Genomic DNA, 20,598 nt, shown 5'->3' with positions numbered 1-20,598 from the left:
TGGGCCTAGGACCCATCAATGGTGGCAGCAATATAAATAGGGTCAGAGATTCTCCTGACATGTTAAAAATCCCCAAAGGGATTGTGACCAAATATGAAGATGGTGATGACATCACCAAATGGTTCACAGCTTTTGAGAGGGCTTGTGTAACCAGAAAAGTGAACAGATCTCACTGGGGTGCTCTCCTTTGGGAAATGTTCACTGGAAAGTGTAGGGATAGACTCCTCACACTCTCTGGAAAAGATGCAGAATCTTATGACCTCATGAAGGGTACCCTGATTGAGGGCTTTGGATTCTCCACTGAGGAGTACAGGATTAGGTTCAGGGGGGCTCAAAAATCCTCGAGCCAGACCTGGGTTGACTTTGTTGACTACTCAGTGAAGACACTAGATGGTTGGATTCAAGGCAGTGGTGTAAGTAATTATGATGGGCTGTACAATTTATTTGTGAAAGAACACCTATTGAGTAATTGTTTCAATGATAAACTGCATCAGCATCTGGTAGACCTAGGACCAATTTCTCCCCAAGAATTGGGAAAGAAGGCGGACCATTGGGTCAAGACAAGGGTGTCCAAGACTTCAACAGGGGGTGACCAAAAGAAAGGGGTCACAAAGACTCCCCAGGGGAAGGGTGATGAGACAACCAAAACTAAAAATAGTAAAGAGTCTTCTACAGGCCCCCAAAAACCTGCACAGGAGGGTGGGCCCAGAGCCTCTTCACAAAACAATGGGTACAAGGGTAAAAACTTTGATCCCAAAAAGGCCTGGTGTCATAGCTGTAAACAGCATGGACACCAAACTGGAGACAAGGCCTGTCCCAAGAAAGGTTCCACTCCAAACTCCCATCCAGGTAACACTCGTATGGCTAGTCTCCAAGTGGGATCAACAGTGTGCCCAGAGCAAATCAGGGTCCACACTGAAGCTACTCTAGTTTCTGAGGGTGGGGTGGATTTAGCCACACTAGCTGTCTGGCCGCCTAACATGCAAAAATACAGACAGCAACTCTTAATTAATGGGACTAGGATAGAGGGCCTGAGGGATACAGGTGCCAGTGTCACCATGGTGACAGAGAAACTGGTTTCCCCTGGCCAATACCTGACTGGAAAAACTTACACAGTCACCAACGCTGACAATCAGAGAAAAGTACATCCCATGGCAATGGTTACTTTAGAATGGGGAGGGGTCAATGGCCTGAAACAGGTGGTGGTCTCCTCAAATATCCCAGTGGACTGTCTGCTTGGAAATGACCTGGAGTCCTCAGCATGGGCTGAGGTAGAACTAAAAACCCATGCAGCAATGCTGGGTATCCCTGAACTGGTGTGTGTGAAAACAAGAGCACAATGCAAGGCACAGGGTGAACAAGTAGAGCTGGAGTCTGGAAGAATGGCCCAGCCTACCAAGAGGAAAGGAAAGTCAGTTGGGAAACCAACTGCAACACAGCAAAAGAAAGGGAACCTCTCTTCTCAGGAAGAAGTTCTGCCCTCTGAGGGAACTGAGCCTTTGGAGCTCGAACCTTACCAGGTTGAGCTCTTGGGCCCAGGGGGACCCTCAACGGAGGAGCTGTGTAAGGGACAAGAAACCTGTCCCTCTCTTGAAGGCCTTAGGCAGCAAGCTGCTGAAGAGTCCAAAGGCAAGAAAAATGGAACACATAGGGTCTATTGGGAAGATGGACTCCTGTACACTGAGGCCAGAGACCCCAAACCTGGTGCCACTAGGAGAGTGGTAGTGCCTCAGCTGTTCAGGAAGTTCATCCTAACATTGGCCCATGACATTCCCCTTGCTGGACATTTGGGACAAACCAAGACGTGGGAGAGGTTAGTCAACCACTTCTACTGGCCCAATATGTCCAACATGGTTAAGGAGTTTTGCCTCTCCTGCCCCACCTGTCAAGCCAGTGGTAAGACAGGTGGGCATCCAAAGGCCCCCCTCATTCCACTTCCAGTGGTGGGGGTTCCCTTTGAAAGAGTGGGTGTGGACAGAGTTGGTCCACTAGAACCTCCCACAGCCTCAGGAAATATGTATATCCTGGTAGTAGTGGATCATGCTACCAGGTACCCTGAAGCTATTCCCCTTAGGTCGACTACTGCCCCTGCAGTAGCCAAGGCCCTCATTGGTATCTTTACCAGAGTGGGTTTCCCTAAGGAGGTGGTGTCTGACAGAGGTACCAACTTCATGTCAGCATACCTAAAGCACATGTGGAATGAGTGTGGGGTGACTTATAAATTCACTACACCATACCATCCACAAACTAATGGCTTAGTTGAGAGATTCAACAAGACATTAAAAGGCATGATCATGGGGCTCCCAGAAAAACTCAAAAGGAGATGGGATGTCCTCTTGCCGTGTCTGCTTTTCGCTTACAGAGAGGTGCCACAGAAGGGAGTAGGATTCTCACCCTTTGAACTTCTGTTTGGTCATCCTGTAAGGGGACCACTTGCTCTTGTTAAAGAAGGCTGGGAGAGACCTCTCCATGAGCCTAAACAAGACATAGTGGACTATGTACTTGGCCTTCGCTCTAGAATGGCAGAGTACATGGAAAAGGCAACCAAAAACCTTGAGGCCAGCCAACAGCTCCAGAAGTTTTGGTATGACCAAAAGGCTGCACTGGTTGAGTTCCAACCAGGGCAGAAAGTCTGGGTTCTGGAGCCTGTGGCTCCCAGGGCACTCCAGGACAAATGGAGTGGCCCTTACCCAGTACTAGAAAGGAAGAGTCAGGTCACCTACCTGGTGGACCTGGGCACAAGCAGGAGCCCCAAGAGGGTGATCCATGTGAACCGCCTTAAGCTCTTCCATGACAGGGCTGATGTGAATCTGTTGATGGTAACAGATGAGGATCAGGAGGCAGAGAGTGAACCTCTCCCTGATCTTCTGTCATCAGACCCAAAAGATGGCACAGTAGATGGAGTGATCTACTCAGACACCCTCTCTGGCCAACAGCAAGCTGATTGTAGGAGAGTCCTACAACAGTTTCCTGAGCTCTTCTCCTTAACCCCTGGTCAGACACACCTGTGTACCCATGATGTGGACACAGGAGACAGCATGCCTGTCAAGAACAAAATCTTTAGACAATCTGACCATGTTAAGGAAAGCATCAAGGTGGAAGTCCACAAGATGCTGGAATTGGGAGTAATTGAGCGCTCTGACAGCCCCTGGGCTAGCCCAGTGGTCTTAGTCCCCAAACCTCACACCAAAGATGGAAAGAAAGAGATGAGGTTTTGTGTGGACTACAGAGGGCTCAATTCTGTCACCAAGACAGATGCTCATCCAATTCCAAGAGCTGATGAGCTCATAGATAAATTAGGTGCTGCCAAATTCTTAAGTACCTTTGACTTGACAGCAGGGTACTGGCAAATAAAAATGGCACCTGGAGCAAAAGAGAAAACAGCATTCTCCACACCTGATGGGCATTATCAGTTTACTGTTATGCCCTTTGGTTTAAAGAATGCCCCTGCCACCTTCCAAAGGTTGGTGAATCAAGTCCTTGCTGGCTTGGAGTCCTTTAGCACAGCTTATCTTGATGATATTGCTGTCTTTAGCTCCACCTGGCAGGATCACCTGGTCCACCTGAAGAAGGTTTTGAAGGCTCTGCAATCTGCAGGCCTCTCTATCAAGGCATCCAAATGCCAGATAGGGCAGGGAACTGTGGTTTACTTGGGACACCTTGTAGGTGGAGGCCAAGTTCAGCCACTCCAACCCAAGATCCAGACTATTCTGGACTGGGTAGCTCCAAAAACCCAGACTCAAGTCAGGGCATTCCTTGGCTTGACTGGGTATTACAGGAGGTTTGTGAAGGGATATGGATCCATTGTGACAGCCCTCACTGAACTCACCTCCAAGAAAATGCCCAAGAAAGTGAACTGGACTGTGGAATGCCAACAGGCCTTTGACACCCTGAAACAAGCAATGTGCTCAGCACCAGTTCTCAAAGCTCCAGATTATTCTAAGCAGTTCATTGTGCAGACTGATGCCTCTGAACATGGGATAGGGGCAGTTTTGTCCCAAACAAATGATGATGGCCTTGACCAGCCTGTTGCTTTCATTAGCAGGAGGTTACTCCCCAGGGAGCAGCGTTGGAGTGCCATTGAGAGGGAGGCCTTTGCTGTGGTTTGGTCTCTGAAGAAGCTGAGACCATACCTCTTTGGGACTCACTTCCTAGTTCAAACTGACCACAGACCTCTCAAATGGCTGATGCAAATGAAAGGTGAAAATCCTAAACTGTTGAGGTGGTCCATCTCCCTACAGGGAATGGACTTTATAGTGGAACACAGACCTGGGACTGCCCATGCCAATGCAGATGGCCTTTCCAGGTTCTTCCACTTAGAAAATGAAGACTCTCTTGGGAAAGGTTAGTCTCATCCTCTTTCGTTTGGGGGGGGGTTGTGTAAGGAAATGCCTCCTTGGCATGGTTGCCCCCTGACTTTTTGCCTTTGCTGATGCTATGTTTACAATTGAAAGTGTGCTGAGGCCTGCTAACCAGGCCCCAGCACCAGTGTTCTTTCCCTAACCTGTACTTTTGTATCCACAATTGGCAGACCCTGGCATCCAGATAAGTCCCTTGTAACTGGTACTCCTAGTACCAAGGGCCCTGATGCCAAGGAAGGTCTCTAAGGGCTGCAGCATGTCTTATGCCACCCTGGAGACCTCTCACCCAGCACAGACACACTGCTTGCCAGCTTGTGTGTGCTAGTGAGGACAAAACGAGTAAGTCGACATGGCACTCCCCTCAGGGTGAAATGCCAGCATCTCACTGCCTATGCAGTATAGGTAAGACACCCCTCTAGCAGGCCTTACAGCCCTAAGGCAGGGTGCACTATACCATAGGTGAGGGTACCAGTGCATGAGCATGGTACCCCTACAGTGTCTAAACAAAACCTTAGACATTGTAAGTGCAGGGTAGCCATAAGAGTATATGATCTGGGAGTTTGTCAAACACGAACTCCACAGCACCATAATGGCTACACTGAAAACTGGGAAGTTTGGTATCAAACTTCTCAGCACAATAAATGCACACTGATGCCAGTGTACATTTTATTGTAAAATACACCCCAGAGGGCACCTTAGAGGTGCCCCCTGAAACTTAACCGACTATCTGTGTAGGCTGACTAGTTTTAGCAGCCTGCCACAAACCGAGACATGTTGCTGGCCCCATGGGGAGAGTGCCTTTGTCACTCTGAGGCCAGTAACAAAGCCTGCACTGGGTGGAGATGCTAACACCTCCCCCAGGCAGGAATTGTCACACCTGGCGGTGAGCCTCAAAGGCTCACCTCCTTTGTGCCAACCCAGCAGGACACTCCAGCTAGTGGAGTTGCCCGCCCCCTCCGGCCAGGCCCCACTTTTGGCGGCAAGGCCAGAGAAGATAATGAGAAAAACAAGGAGGAGTCACTGGCCAGTCAGGACAGCCCCTAAGGTGTCCCGAGCTGAAGTGACTCTAACTTTTAGAGATCCTCCATCTTGCAGATGGAGGATTCCCCCAATAGGGTTAGGATTGTGACCCCCTCCCCTTGGGAGGAGGCACAAAGAGGGTGTACCCACCCTCAGGGCTAGTAGCCATTGGCTACTAACCCCCCAGACCTAAACACGCCCTTAAATTTAGTATTTAAGGGCTACCCTGAACCCTAGAAAATTAGATTCCTGCAACTACAAGAAGGACTGCCTAGCTGAAAACCCCTGCAGAGGAAGACCAGAAGACGACTACTGCCTTGGCTCCAGAAACTCACCGGCCTGTCTCCTGCCTTCCAAAGATCCTGCTCCAGCGACGCCTTCCAAAGGGACCAGCGACCTCGACATCCTCTGAGGACTGCCCCTGCTTCGAAAAGACAAGAAACTCCCGAGGACAGCGGACCTGCTCCAAGAAAGGCTGCAACTTTGTTTCCAGCAGCCTTGAAAGAACCCTGCAAGCTCCCCGCAAGAAGCGTGAGACTTGCAACACTGCACCCGGCGACCCCGACTCGGCTGGTGGAGACCCAACACCTCAGGAGGGACCCCAGGACTACTCTGATACTGTGAGTACCAAAACCTGTCCCCCCTGAGCCCCCACAGCGCCGCCTGCAGAGGGAATCCCGAGGCTTCCCCTGACCGCGACTCTTTGAATCCAAAATCCCGACGCCTGGGAGAGACCCTGCACCCGCAGCCCCCAGGACCTGAAGGACCGGACTTTCACTAGAGAAGTGACCCCCAGGAGTCCCTCTCCCTTGCCCAAGTGGAGGTTTCCCCGAGGAACCCCCCCCTTGCCTGCCTGCAGCGCTGAAGAGATCCCGAGATCTCTCATAGACTAACATTGCGAACCCGACGCCTGTTTCTACACTGCACCCGGCCGCCCCCGCGCTGCTGAGGGTGAAATTTCTGTGTGGGCTTGTGTCCCCCCCGGTGCCCTACAAAACCCCTCTGGTCTGCCCTCCGAAGACGCGGGTACTTACCTGCAAGCAGACCGGAACCGGGGCACCCCCTTCTCTCCATTCTAGCCTATGCGTTTTGGGCACCACTTTGAACTCTGCACCTGACCGGCCCTGAGCTGAGGGTGTGGTGACTTTGGGGTTGCTCTGAACCCCCAACGGTGGGCTACCTTGGACCAAGAACTGAACCCTGTAAGTGTCCTACTTACCTGGTAAAACTAACAAAAACTTACCTCCCCCAGGAACTGTGAAAATTGCACTAAGTGTCCACTTTTAAAACAGCTATTTGTCAATAACTTGAAAAGTATACATGCAATTTTGATGATTTGAAGTTCCTAAAGTACTTACCTGCAATACCTTTCGAATGAGATATTACATGTAGAATTTGAACCTGTGGTTCTTAAAATAAACTAAGAAAAGATATTTTTCTATAACAAAACCTATTGGCTGGATTTGTCTCTGAGTGTGTGTATCTCATTTATTGTCTATGTGTATGTACAACAAATGCTTAACACTACTCCTTGGATAAGCCTACTGCTCGACCACACTACCACAAAATAGAGCATTAGTATTATCTATTTTTACCACTATTTTACCTCTAAGGGGAACCCTTGGACTCTGTGCATGCTATTCCTTACTTTGAAATAGCACATACAGAGCCAACCTCCTACACTTGGGTTAAACCATATTATGCTTAAATTACTCTCTGAAACATAAAGTACTCATGTATAAAGTTGTGGAGAAAGACATTGATTTGTAAAGCATAAGTATCATAATAGTGACCAAAACTGGACAATATCAAGTTTTTTTTTTTTTTACTTTTACAACTGAACGTAATCATTTCTCCAGGTATTTGTGCTTTATCCACGTAAGAAGAAGAATTCGGCTTCAGGAAACGCCCTCCTAGATCCACCTAGCACTGAGGCCCAGGGACGTGGTTGTTACATTCATACTGAGTGGGAGAGATCCCCTCTTGTTACCTCCATTTGAGTCTTCTGCAGAGTGTCTTGGGTGACGTTCAGAAATGCGGGCTTGTGTGTGTAATAGTAGCTTAAACCGTAGAGCTAAATGTTGCTGCAGGAAGTATGTGGAACCCACCAGTCTCCTTCCCAGTCAACGGTGCCAAACACGTCCAAGACTGCACTCTGCACTGATGTCGAAGATTGGAGGGGGTGCAGCGGGGGGGAATGGGGGATACCTGAGATGGTAAAGAAAAAATTTAGGCCCGGAATACGACCTTGGCGGAGTGAATTACTCTATCAGAAATGTGACGGATATCCCGTCCGCCGTATTACAAGTTCTGTTATACCCTATGGAACTTGTAGTATGGCTGGCGGGATATCCATCATGCTTGTGATGGAGTAATCCCCTCTGCCAAGGTCGTAATCAGGCCCCTAGTCTCGTCAGATGGAGGTTTTCTGGAATTTTCTGCAGTTTCCTGATAGGTGGATTTTTTTTTTCTTTCTCACTAAACAGAAGATGCAACTACTGTTACTCTCCACTGTTGCTTCAGTTTTAGATGCCCATAGTTTCTTTTTAGTTTACGTGAGTTTATATGAATGGTAACTGTAGGAAGTTGGCTCTGTATGTGCTATTTCAAAGTAAGGAATAGCATGCACAGAGTCCAAGGGTTCCCCTTACAGGTAAAATAGTGGTAAAAAGAGATAATACTAATGCTCTATTTTGTGGTAGTGTGGTCGAGCAGTAGGCTTATCCAAGGAGTAGTGTTAAGCATTTGTTGTACATACACATAGGCAATAAATGAGGTACACACACTCTGAGACAAATCCAGCCAATAGGTTTTGTTATAGAAAAATATATTTTCTTAGTTTATTTTAAGAACCACAGGTTCAAATTTAACATGTAATATCTTGTTTGAAAGGTATTGCAGGTAAGTACATTAGTAACTTTGAATCATTTCAATTGCATGTATACTTTTCAAGTTATTCACAAATAGCTATTTTAAAAGTGGACACAGTGCAATTTTCACAGTTCCTGGGGGAGGTAAGTTTTTGTTAGTTTTACCAGGTAAGTAAGACACTTACAGGGTTCAGTTCTTGGTCCAAGGTAGCCCACCGTTGGGGGTTCAGAGCAACCCCAAAGTTACCACACCAGCAGCTCAGGGCCGGTCAGGTGCAGAGTTCAAAGTGGTGCCCAAAACGCATAGGCTTCAATGGAGAGAAGGGGGTGCCCCGGTTCCAGTCTGCCAGCAGGTAAGTACCCGCGTCTTCGGAGGGCAGACCAGGGGGGTTTTGTAGGGCACCGGGGGGGACACAAGCCCACACAGAAATTTCACCCTCAGCGGCGCGGGGGCGGCCGGGTGCAGTGTTAGAACAAGCGTCGGGTTCGCAATGGAAGTCAATGAGAGATCAAGGGATCTCTTCAGCGCTGCAGGCAGGCAAGGGGGGCTTCCTCGGGGAAACCTCCACTTGGGCAAGGGAGAGGGACTCCTGGGGGTCACTTCTGCAGTGAAAGTCCGGTCCTTCAGGTCCTGGGGGCTGCGGGTGCAGGGTCTTTTCCAGGCGTCTGGCCTTAGGTTTCAGAGAGTCGCGGTCAGGGGAAGCCTCGGGATTCCCTCTGCAGGCGGCGCTGTGGGGGCTCAGGGGGGACAGGTTTTGGTACTCAGTGTCGTAGAGTAGTCCGGGGGTCCTCCCTGAGGTGTTGGTTCTCCACCAGCCGAGTCGGGGTCGCCGGGTGCAGTGTTGCAAGTCTCACGCTTCTTGCGGGGAGATTGCAGGGTTCTTTAATGCTGCTCCTTTGGATAAAGTTGCAGTCTTTTTGGAGCAGGTCCGCTGTCCTCGGGAGTTTCTTGTCGTCGTCGAAGCAGGGCAGTCCTCAGAGGATGCAGAGGTCGCTGGTCCCTTTGGAAGGCGTCGCTGGAGCAGAGTTCTTTGGAAGGCAGGAGACAGGCCAGTGAGTTTCTGGAGCCAAGGCAGTTGTTGTCTTCTGGTCTTCCTCTGCAGGGGTTTTCAGCTAGGCAGTCCTTCTTCTTGTTGTTGCAGGAATCTAGTTTCTAGGTTCAGGGAGAGCCCTTAAATACTAAATTTAAGGGCGTGTTTAGGTCTGGGGGGTTAGTAGCCAATGGCTACTAGCCCTGAGGGTGGGTACACCCTCTTTGTGCCTCCTCCCAAGGGGAGGGGGTCACATCCCTAATCCTATTGGGGGAATCCTCCATCTGCAAGATGGAGGATTTCTACAAGTTAGTCACCTCAGCTCAGGACACCTTAGGGGCTGTCCTGACTGGCCAGTGACTCCTCCTTGTTGCTTTCTTTGTTCCCTCCAGCCTTGCCGCCAAAAGTGGGGGCCGGGGGCGGGCAACTCCACTAAGCTGGAGTGCCCTGCTGGGCTGTGACAAAGGGGTGAGCCTTTGAGGCTCACCGCCAGGTGTTACAGCTCCTGCCTGGGGGAGGTGTTAGCATCTCCACCCAGTGCAGGCTTTGTTACTGGCCTCAGAGTGACAAAGGCACTCTCCCCATGGGGCCAGCAACATGTCTAGTGTGGCAGGCTGCTGGAACCAGTCAGCCTACACAGATAGTCGGTTAAGTTTCAGGGGGCACCTCTAAGGTGCCCTCTGTGGTGTATTTTACAATAAAATGTACACTGGCATCAGTGTGCATTTATTGTGCTGAGAAGTTTGATACCAAACTTCTCAGTTTTCAGTGTAGCCATTATGGTGCTGTGGAGTTCGTGTAAAACAGACTCCCAGACCATATACTCTTATGGCTACCCTGCACTTACAATGTCTAAGGTTTTGCTTAGACACTGTAGGGGCACAGTGCTCATGCACTGGTACCCTCACCTATGGTATAGTGCACCCTGCCTTAGGGCTGTAAGGCCTGCTAGAGGGGTGTCTTACCTATACTGCATAGGCAGTGAGAGGCTGGCATGGCACCCTGAGGGGAGTGCCATGTCGACTTACTCGTTTTGTCCTCACTAGCACACACAAGCTGGTAAGCAGTGTGTCTGTGCTGGGTGAGGGGTCTCTAGGGTGGCATAATACATGCTGCAGCCCTTAGAGACCTTCCCTGGCATCAGGGCCCTTGGTACCAGAGGTACCAGTTACAAGGGACTTGTCTGGGTGCCAGGGTGTGCCAATTGTGGAATCAAAAGTACAGGTTAGGGAAAGAACACTGGTGCTGGGGCCTGGTTAGCAGGCCTTAGCACACTTTCAATTCAAAACCTAGCATCAGCAAAGGCAAAAAGTCAGGGGGTAACCATGCCAAGGAGGCATTTCCTTACACCCCCCCCCCCCCCCCCCCCCCAAACGAAAGAGGATGAGACTAACCTTTCCCAAGAGAGTCTTCATTTTCTAAATGGAAGAACCTGGAAAGGCCATCTGCATTGGCATGGGCAGTCCCAGGTCTGTGTTCCACTATAAAGTCCATTCCCTGTAGGGAGATGGACCACCTCAACAGTTTTGGATTTTCACCTTTCATTTGCATCAGCCATCTGAGAGGTCTGTGGTCAGTCTGAACTAGGAAGTGAGTACCAAAGAGGTATGGTCTCAGCTTCTTCAGGGACCAAACCACAGCAAAGGCCTCCCTCTCAATGGCACTCCAACGCTGCTCCCTGGGGAGTAACCTCCGGCTAATGAAAGCAACAGGGTGGTCAAGGCCATCATCATTTGTTTGGGCCAAAACTGCCCCTATCCCATGTTCAGAGGCATCTGTTTGCACAATGAACTGCTTGGAGTAATCTGGAGCTTTTAGAACTGGTGCTGTGCACATAGCTTGTTTCAGGGTGTCAAAGGCCTGTTGGCATTCTACAGTCCAGTTTACTTTCTTGGGCATTTTCTTGGAGGTGAGTTCTGTGAGGGCTGTCACAATGGATCCATATCCCTTCACAAACCTCCTGTAGTACCCAGTCAAGCCAAGGAATGCCCTGACTTGAGTCTGGGTTTTTGGAGCTGCCCAGTCCAGAATAGTCTGGATCTTAGGCTGGAGTGGCTGAACTTGGCCTCCACCTACAAGGTGTCCCAAGTAAACCACAGTTCCCTTCCCTATCTGGCATTTGGATGCCTTGATAGAGAGGCCTGCAGATTGCAGAGCCTTCAAAACCTTCTTCAGGTGGACCAGGTGATCCTGCCAGGTGGAGCTGAAGACAGCAATATCATCAAGATAAGCTGCACTAAAGGATTCCAGCCCAGCAAGGACTTGATTCACCAACCTTTGGAAGGTGGCAGGGGCATTCTTTAAACCAAAGGGCATAACAGTGAACTGATAATGCCCATCAGGTGTGGAGAATGCTGTCTTTTCTTTTGCTCCAGGGGCCATTTTGATTTGCCAGTACCCTGCTGTTAAGTCAAAGGTACTTAAGAATTTGGCAGCCCCTAATTTGTCTATTAGCTCATCAGCTCTAGGAATGGGATGAGCATCTGTCTTGGTGACAGAGTTGAGACCTCTGTAGTCCACACAAAACCTCATCTCTCTCTTTCCTTCTTTGGTGTGAGGTTTGGGGACTAAGACCACTGGGCTAGCCCAGGGGCTGTCAGAGTACTCAATTACTCCCAATTCCAGCATCTTGTGGACTTCCACTTTGATGCTTTCCTTAACTTGGTCAGACTGTCTAAATATTTTGTTTTTGACAGGCATGCTGTCTCCTGTGTCCACATCATGGGTACACAGGTGTGTCTGACCAGGGGTTAGGGAAAAGAGTTCAGCAAACTGCTGCAGGACCTTCCTGCAGTCAGACTGCTGTTGGCTAGAGAGGGTGTCTGAGTAGATCACTCCATCTACTGAGCCATCTTTAGGGTCTGATGAGAGGAGATCAGGGAGAGGTTCACTCTCAGCTTCCTGGTCCTCATCTGTCACCATCAACAGATTTACATCAGCCCTGTCATGGAAGAGCTTAAGGCGGTTCACATGGATCACCCTCTTGGGGCTCCTGCTTGTGCCCAGGTCCACCAGGTAGGTGACCTGACTCTTCCTTTCTAGTACTGGGTAAGGGCCACTCCATTTGTCCTGGAGTGCCCTGGGAGCCACAGGCTCCAGAACCCAGACTTTCTGCCCTGGTTGAAATTCAACCAGTGCAGCCTTTTGGTCATACCACAACTTCTGGAGTTGTTGGCTGGCCTCAAGGTTTTTACTTGCCTTCTCCATGTACTCTGACATCCTTGAGCGAAGGCCCAGTACATAGTCCACTATGTCTTGTTTAGGCTCATGAAGAGGTCTCTCCCAGCCTTCTTTAACAAGAGCAAGTGGTCCCCTTACAGGGTGGCCAAACAGAAGTTCAAAGGGTGAGAATCCTACTCCCTTCTGAGGCACCTCTCTGTAAGCGAAAAGCAGACATGGCAGGAGGACATCCCATCTCCTTTTGAGTTTTTCTGGGAGCCCCATGATCATGCCCTTTAATGTCTTGTTGAATCTCTCAACAAGGCCATTAGTTTGTGGATGGTATGGTGTAGTGAATTTATAAGTCACTCCACACTCATTCCACATGTGTTTTAGGTAAGCTGACATGAAGTTGGTACCTCTGTCAGAAACCACCTCCTTAGGGAAACCCACTCTGGTAAAGATACCAATGAGGGCCTTGGCTACTGCAGGGGCAGTAGTCGACCTAAGGGGAATAGCTTCAGGATACCTAGTAGCATGATCCACTACTACTAGGATGTACATATTTCCTGAGGCTGTGGGAGGTTCTAGTGGACCAACTATGTCCACACCCACTCTTTCAAAGGGGACCCCCACCACTGGAAGTGGAATGAGGGGGGCCTTTGGATGCCCACCTGTCTTACCACTGGCTTGACAGGTGGGGCAGGAGAGGCAAAACTCCTTAACCTTCTGGGACATATTGGGCCAGTAGAAGTGGTTGACTAACCTCTCCCACGTCTTGGTTTGTCCCAAATGCCCAGCAAGGGGAATATCATGGGCTAAGGTCAGAATAAACTCTCTGAAACCCTGAGGCACTACCACTCTCCTAGTGGCACCAGGTTTGGGATCTCTTGCCTCAGTGTACAGGAGTCCATCTTCCCAATAGACGCTATGTGTTCCATTTTTCTTGCCTTTGGACTCTTCAGCAGCTTGCTGCCTAAGGCCTTCAAGAGAGGGACAGGTTTCTTGTCTCTTACACAACTCTTCCCTTGAGGGTCCCCCTGGGCCCAAGAGCTCAACCTGATAAGGTTCCAGCTCCATAGGCTCAGTTCCCTCAGAGGGCAGAACTTCTTCCTGATAAGAGAGGTTCTCTTTTTGGCGTTGTGTTGCAGCTGGTTTCCCAGCTGACTTTCCTTGTCTCTTGGTAGGCTGGGCCATTTTTCCAGACTCCAGCTCTACTTTATCACCCTGTGCCTTGCACTGTGCCCTAGTCTTGACACACACCAGTTCAGGGATACCCAGCATGGCTGCATGGGTCTTCAGTTCTACCTCAGCCCATGCTGAGGACTCCAGGTCATTTCCAAGCAAACAGTCTACTGGGATATTTGAGGAGACCACCACCTGTTTCAGGCCATTGACCCCTCCCCACTCTAAAGTTACCATAGCCATGGGATGTACTTTAGTCTGATTGTCAGCGTTGGTGACTGGATAAGTTTGTCCAGTCAGGTATTGGCTAGGGGAAACCAGTTTCTCTGTCACCATGGTGACACTGGCACCTGTATCCCTCAGGCCCTTTACACTTGTCCCATTAATTAAGAGCTGCTGCCTGTATTTTTGCATGTTAGGGGGCCAGGCAGCCAGTGTGGCTAAATCCACCCCACCCTCAGAGACTAATGTAGATTCAGTGTGACACCTGATTTGCTCTGGGCACACTGTTGATCCCACTTGGAGACTGGCCATTCCAGTTTTAGCTGGATGGGAGTTAGAAGTGGTGTCTTTCTTGGGACAGGCCTTGTCTCCAGTTTGGTGTCCAGACTGACTACAGTTTCGACACCAGGCCTTTTTGGGATCAAAGTTTTTACCCTTGTACCCAGGATTGTTTTGTGAAGAGGCTCTGGGCCCACCCTCCTGTGCAGGTTTTTGGGGGCCTGTAGAAGACTCTTTACTATTTTTATTTTTGGCTGTCTCACCACCTTTCCCCTGGGGAGGTTTTGTGACCCCTTTCTTTTGGTCACCCCCTGTGGAAGTTTTGGACACCCTAGTCTTGACCCAATGGTCCGCCTTCTTTCCCAATTCTTGGGGAGAAATTGGTCCTAGGTCCACCAGATGCTGATGCAGTTTATCATTGAAACAATTACTTAATAGGTGTTCTTTCACAAATAAATTGTACAGCCCATCATAATCATTTACACCATTTCCTTGAATCCAACCATCTAGTGTTTTTACTGAGTAGTCTACAAAGTCAACCCAGGTCTGGCTCGAGGATTTTTGAGCCCCCCTGAATCTAATCCTATACTCCACAGTGGAGAATCCAAAGCCCTCAATCAGGGTACCCTTCATGAGGTCATAAGATTCTGCATCTTTTTTAGAGAGTGTGAGGAGTCTATCCCTACACTTTCCTGTGAACATTTCCCAAAGGAGAGCACCCCAGTGAGATTTGTTCACTTTTCTGGTTTCACAAGCCCTCTCAAAAGCTGTGAACCATTTGGTGATGTCATCACCATCTTCATATTTAGTTACAATCCCTTTGGGGATTTTCAACATGTCAGGAGAATCTCTGACCCTAGTTATGTTGCTGCCACCATTGATGGGTCCTAGGCCCATCTCTTGTCTTTCCCTTTCTATGGCTAGGATCTGTCTTTCCAAAGCCAATCTTTTGGCCATCCTGGCTAACTGGATGTCCTCTTCACTGGAGTTATCCTCAGTGATTTCAGAGTTGTTGGTCCCTCCTGTGAGGGAACCAGCATCTCTGATTATTATTTGTGGAGTCAGGGCTTGAGAAGCCCTGTTCTCCCTAAGTAGGACTGGAGGGGGGGAATTTCCCTCCAAATCACTATCTTCATCCTCTGTGTTGCCCACAGAGGGGTTGGCTCTATCATACTCTGCCAACAGCTCCTGGAGCTGTGCTTTGGTAGGTCTGGAGCCCATTGTTATTTTTCTTATGTTACAGAGTGACCTTAGCTCTCTCATCTGGAGATGGAGGTAAGGTGTGGTGTCGAGTTCCACCACATTCACATCTGTGCTAGACATTATGCTTCTAAAAGTTGGAATACTTGTTAAGAAACTAAACTGGTTCTAGAATCTAATTCAAACTTTTACAAACTTTTAAACTCTAAAAGAAATGCTAGCAGGGACTAACACAAGGCCCTAGCAGGACTTTAAAGAATTTAGAAAACTTTTCAAATTGCAAAAATCAATTTCTAATGACCATTTTGGAATTTGTCGTGTGATCAGGTATTGGCTGAGTAGTCCAGCAAATGCAAAGTCTTGTACCCCACCGCTGATCCACCAATGTAGGAAGTTGGCTCTGTATGTGCTATTTCAAAGTAAGGAATAGCATGCACAGAGTCCAAGGGTTCCCCTTAGAGGTAAAATAGTGGTAAAAAGAGATAATACTAATGCTCTATTTTGTGGTAGTGTGGTCGAGCAGTAGGCTTATCCAAGGAGTAGTGTTAAGCATTTGTTGTACATACACATAGGCAATAAATGAGGTACACACACTCTGAGACAAATCCAGCCAATAGGTTTTGTTATAGAAAAATATATTTTCTTAGTTTATTTTAAGAACCACAGGTTCAAATTTAACATGTAATATCTTGTTTGAAAGGTATTGCAGGTAACGTATTAGGAACTTTGAATCATTTCAATTGCATGTATACTTTTCAAGTTATTCACAAATAGCTATTTTAAAAGTGGACACAGTGCAATTTTCACAGTTCCTGGGGGAGGTAAGTTTTTGTTAGTTTTACCAGGTAAGTAAGACACTTACAGGGTTCAGTTCTTGGTCCAAGGTAGCCCACCGTTGGGGGTTCAGAGCAACCCCAAAGTTACCACACCAGCAGCTCAGGGCCGGTCAGGTGCAGAGTTCAAAGTGGTGCCCAAAACGCATAGGCTTCAATGGAGAGAAGGGGGTGCCCCGGTTCCAGTCTGCCAGCAGGTAAGTACCCGCGTCTTCGGAGGGCAGACCAGGGGGGTTTTGTAGGGCACCGGGGGGGACACAAGCCCACACAGAAATTTCACCCTCAGCGGCGCGGGGGCGGCCGGGTGCAGTGTTAGAACAAGCGTCGGGTTCGCAATGGAAGTCAATGAGAGATCAAGGGATCTCTTCAGCGCTGCAGGCAGGCAAGGGGGGCTTCCTCGGGGAAACCTCCACTTGGGCAAGGGAGAGGGACTCCTGGGGGTCACTTCTGCAGTGAAAGTCCGGTCCTTCAGGTCCTGGGGGCTGCGGGTGCAGGGTCTTTTCCAGGCGTCGGGCCTTAGGTTTCAGAGAGTCGCGGTCAGGGGAAGCCTCGGGATTCCCTCTGCAGGCGGCGCTGTGGGGGCTCAGGGGGGACAGGTTTTGGTACTCAGTCGTAGAGTAGTCCGGGGGTCCTCCCTGAGGTGTTGGTTCTCCACCAGCCGAGTCGGGGTCGCCGGGTGCAGTGTTGCAAGTCTCACGCTTCTTGCGGGGAGATTGCAGGGTTCTTTAAAGCTGCTCCTTTGGATAAAGTTGCAGTCTTTTTGGAGCAGGTCCGCTGTCCTCGGGAGTTTCTTGTCGTCGTCGAAGCAGGGCAGTCCTCAGAGGATGCAGAGGTCGCTGGTCCCTTTGGAAGGCGTCGCTGGAGCAGAGTTCTTTGGAAGGCAGGAGACAGGCCGGTGAGTTTCTGGAGCCAAGGCAGTTGTTGTCTTCTGGTCTTCCTCTGCAGGGGTTTTCAGCTAGGCAGTCCTTCTTCTTCTTGTTGCAGGAATCTAGTTTCTAGGTTCAGGGAGAGCCCTTAAATACTAAATTTAAGGGCGTGTTTAGGCCTGGGGGGTTAGTAGCCAATGGCTACTAGCCCTGAGGGTGGGTACACCCTCTTTGTGCCTCCTCCCAAGGGGAGGGGGGTCACATCCCTAATCCTATTGGGGGAATCCTCCATCTGCAAGATGGAGGATTTCTACAAGTTAGTCACCTCAGCTCAGGACACATTAGGGGCTGTCCTGACTGGCCAGTGACTCCTCCTTGTTGCTTTCTTTGTTCCCTCCAGCCTTGCCGCCAAAAGTGGGGGCCGTGGCCGGAGGGGGCAGGCAACTCCACTAAGCTGGAGTGCCCTGCTGGGCTGTGACAAAGGGGTGAGCCTTTGAGGCTCACCGCCAGGTGTTACAGCTCCTGCCTGGGGGAGGTGTTAGCATCTCCACCCAGTGCAGGCTTTGTTACTGGCCTCAGAGTGACAAAGGCACTCTCCCCATGGGGCCAGCAACATGTCTCTAGTGTGGCAGGCTGCTGGAACCAGTCAGCCTACACAGATAGTCGGTTAAGTTTCAGGGGGCACCTCTAAGGTGCCCTCTGTGGTGTATTTTACAATAAAATGTACACTGGCATCAGTGTGCATTTATTGTGCTGAGAAGTTTGATACCAAACTTCTCAGTTTTCAGTGTAGCCATTATGGTGCTGTGGAGTTCGTGTAAAACAGACTCCCAGACCATATACTCTTATGGCTACCCTGCACTTACAATGTCTAAGGTTTTGCTTAGACACTGTAGGGGCACAGTGCTCATGCACTGGTACCCTCACCTATGGTATAGTGCACCCTGCCTTAGGGCTGTAAGGCCTGCTAGAGGGGTGTCTTACCTATACTGCATAGGCAGTGAGAGGCTGGCATGGCACCCTGAGGGGAGTGCCATGTCGACTTACTCATTTTGTTCTCACTAGCACACACAAGCTGGTAAGCAGTGTGTCTGTGCTGGGTGAGGGGTCTCTAGGGTGGCATAATACATGCTGCAGCCCTTAGAGACCTTCCCTGGCATCAGGGCCCTTGGTACCAGAGGTACCAGTTACAAGGGACTTATCTGGGTGCCAGGGTGTGCCAATTGTGGAATCAAAAGTACAGGTTAGGGAAAGAACACTGGTGCTGGGGCCTGGTTAGCAGGCCTCAGCACACTTTCAATTCAAAACCTAGCATCAGCAAAGGCAAAAAGTCCGGGGGTAACCATGCCAAGGAGGCATTTCCTTACAGTAACATTCTACAGGAAAAGAGATGTACATAATATTCACTCCAGTACCTTCATCTTGTTAGAGCCAAAAGAATCCTTGTGAGACTGGTCTTGTAGCGATGTCCTGATGGCATTTGCTAACTCTCCACAACTTGAGACACCGATCAGAAACGCAGAATCTCTCTATGTAACACTTTGGAGTCTAAGAGACAATTGTTACAGTACAACTTTGAGGGCCTGATAGAATATCTGCATATAGGTGCAGAGGACCGTAGAGGCTCCCAGCCGAAGTCCCCCCCCCCACCCCCCTTTTTTAAAATTGTATTTTATTTATTTTTTACAAACTTGTGGTATCTAGCTTGGAGCATCTCTAGACCGCACTGGGAGAGGTTAAAGGTTAAATAATTGCAAAGGAACGTTTTTGAGGTGAAGCCAAAGAAGGAATTTTTAAAAGCAATGCAAACTGAAAAAGGCTGCGCCTCAGTTGCTGTTGAGTCAAGTATCTGGGGCTCCTAAGTGCAGCCAGCGACTCTTCCTCGACCAGCTCCGCTAGGTCTCTCTCTCCCATTGCTCTCATTGCATCTGGAAGGGTATGGGATGCTGAGTACCATCGATTTGTATAGGAGGGAGATGCAGCCCTTATTGGGTGGTAGTGTCATTGTGAGCTTCTCCTTCAGGGGGGCTGAATTGAGGGATGTCTTTGCATCCTCTCGGATAGAGTTGCAGGGCATGTTGCAGCCTGAAGTCCTCCATTCCAAACTCGTCATAGAGCTGAGCAAAGTCAGCACATGACCAAGGGTAAGGGATTCCGAGGTAATCCCATCCTCTGAAGCCCTGCAGCTGTGAAACACCAGGCTTAGGGGTCCTGCACCATAAAGGCATCTATCCTTGTTATTTTGCCCCCTCCCCCATTGGAGATCTCTCCCCCATTGGAGATCTCTAGGCGAGGACCACCAGATTTGGAGTGTGGCCTGTGATAAGTGGAGGAGTGGGTGCTGGGGTTTGACCACCCACCAGAACCCGATCCCATTGTATTTATAATGGAACAGGGAGTGGTCGCCTATGCACCCCTTTGCAGCCGCTGCACTGGGTTGTTGGCGGGCCCGTATATCCAGTAATTTAGGACCAGAAAATGGGAGGCACTGTAATAAAACAATGAGCCAACTATCACCAGGCCACCATCAGTGGTAGACTTCCAACATTTCTGAAAGACCACCCTCTGAGTGCCACCCGATCAAACGAAGACCATAAAGGTCAATTGAAAATGTTGTCAGCGTCAACTTACTTGCATAATACGGGTAATTTTTGCAAGGCATAGAGCACAATTTTTACTTCTTGAAGATTTTATTTTAGCTTGTTCCAAAATGTCCTGCAGATGCTGATTGAGTTTAAGAGGGCCCCTGAATGAGTCGAGTCATAGTAAGCAAACAGGGGGCTTTTACACTCTGGGTGTTGAGTGGTTGGCAAGCATCATAGGAAGTGTTCTTGCTTTATGTTCCCATTGTCCATCACTCTGGGGGATAATAGGCCAAGGATAAACTGACATCCAGGTCTAAGGCACCTGATGCATTCCAGAACTATGACACAGACTAATGCCCACGGTTAGAGATAATGGCATCAGGAACCCAGTGTAATTGTACAATATTTTGAATGAAAATATCTGCCAGTTCTTTAACACTGGGTATATTATGGAGGGGGAAAATGTGACATTTTGGTTACTAGATGTACTGCGACCAAGACTGTGGTCTGGCAATGAATTGGGGAAAATCAGTTACAAAGTCCATACTGATAGTATGCCAGGAACAAGGCGACAAAGTTAAAGGCTGTAGCAGCCAAGTGGGACAAGAATGATTACTTTTATTACGGGTACTGTGAAAGCAGGTCCAGATAAAGGCCTTTGTACCCCCAGTCTGATTTTCCCACCTAAAACAACAATAACTGGACAGAAGAGTCTTTTAAAAAAACAAAACAAAAAAAAGAATGTATGCTCCCCTGGATGTCTTGCCAGGGGTGCATAATGATGGCAATGAAATGCCTGCTCTCTCGGATAGGTACATACAAGGCCACTTTTTTTTAAGTACAGACCATCTTGAATTTTGTTCTTGGGATCTGGTAGCCAGTACTCACGGAGGTCTGTGGGAACATAAGCAAAGCAGACTTCATCAGGATAGTGAACTTATCTGATTCCTTTCTCAAGGATGGTAAAATGAGTGCTGTTTGCGGTTC

The 20,598-nt window shown here is 49.1% G+C and overlaps 1 protein-coding gene across 1 annotated transcript in view; it reads left to right on the top strand.

Annotated features, from left to right (window-relative positions):
• MCTS1 (MCTS1 re-initiation and release factor) overlaps positions 1-20,598 on the top strand; it is a 70,751-nt gene that overhangs the window by 25,377 nt on the left and 24,776 nt on the right. The window lies entirely within an intron of this gene.

This window comes from Pleurodeles waltl, chromosome 2_1 (genome assembly GCF_031143425.1).
Source record: "Pleurodeles waltl isolate 20211129_DDA chromosome 2_1, aPleWal1.hap1.20221129, whole genome shotgun sequence".
Lineage (NCBI taxonomy): Eukaryota > Metazoa > Chordata > Amphibia > Caudata > Salamandridae > Pleurodeles > Pleurodeles waltl.
This window is presented reverse-complemented; position numbering and strand designations above follow the sequence as displayed.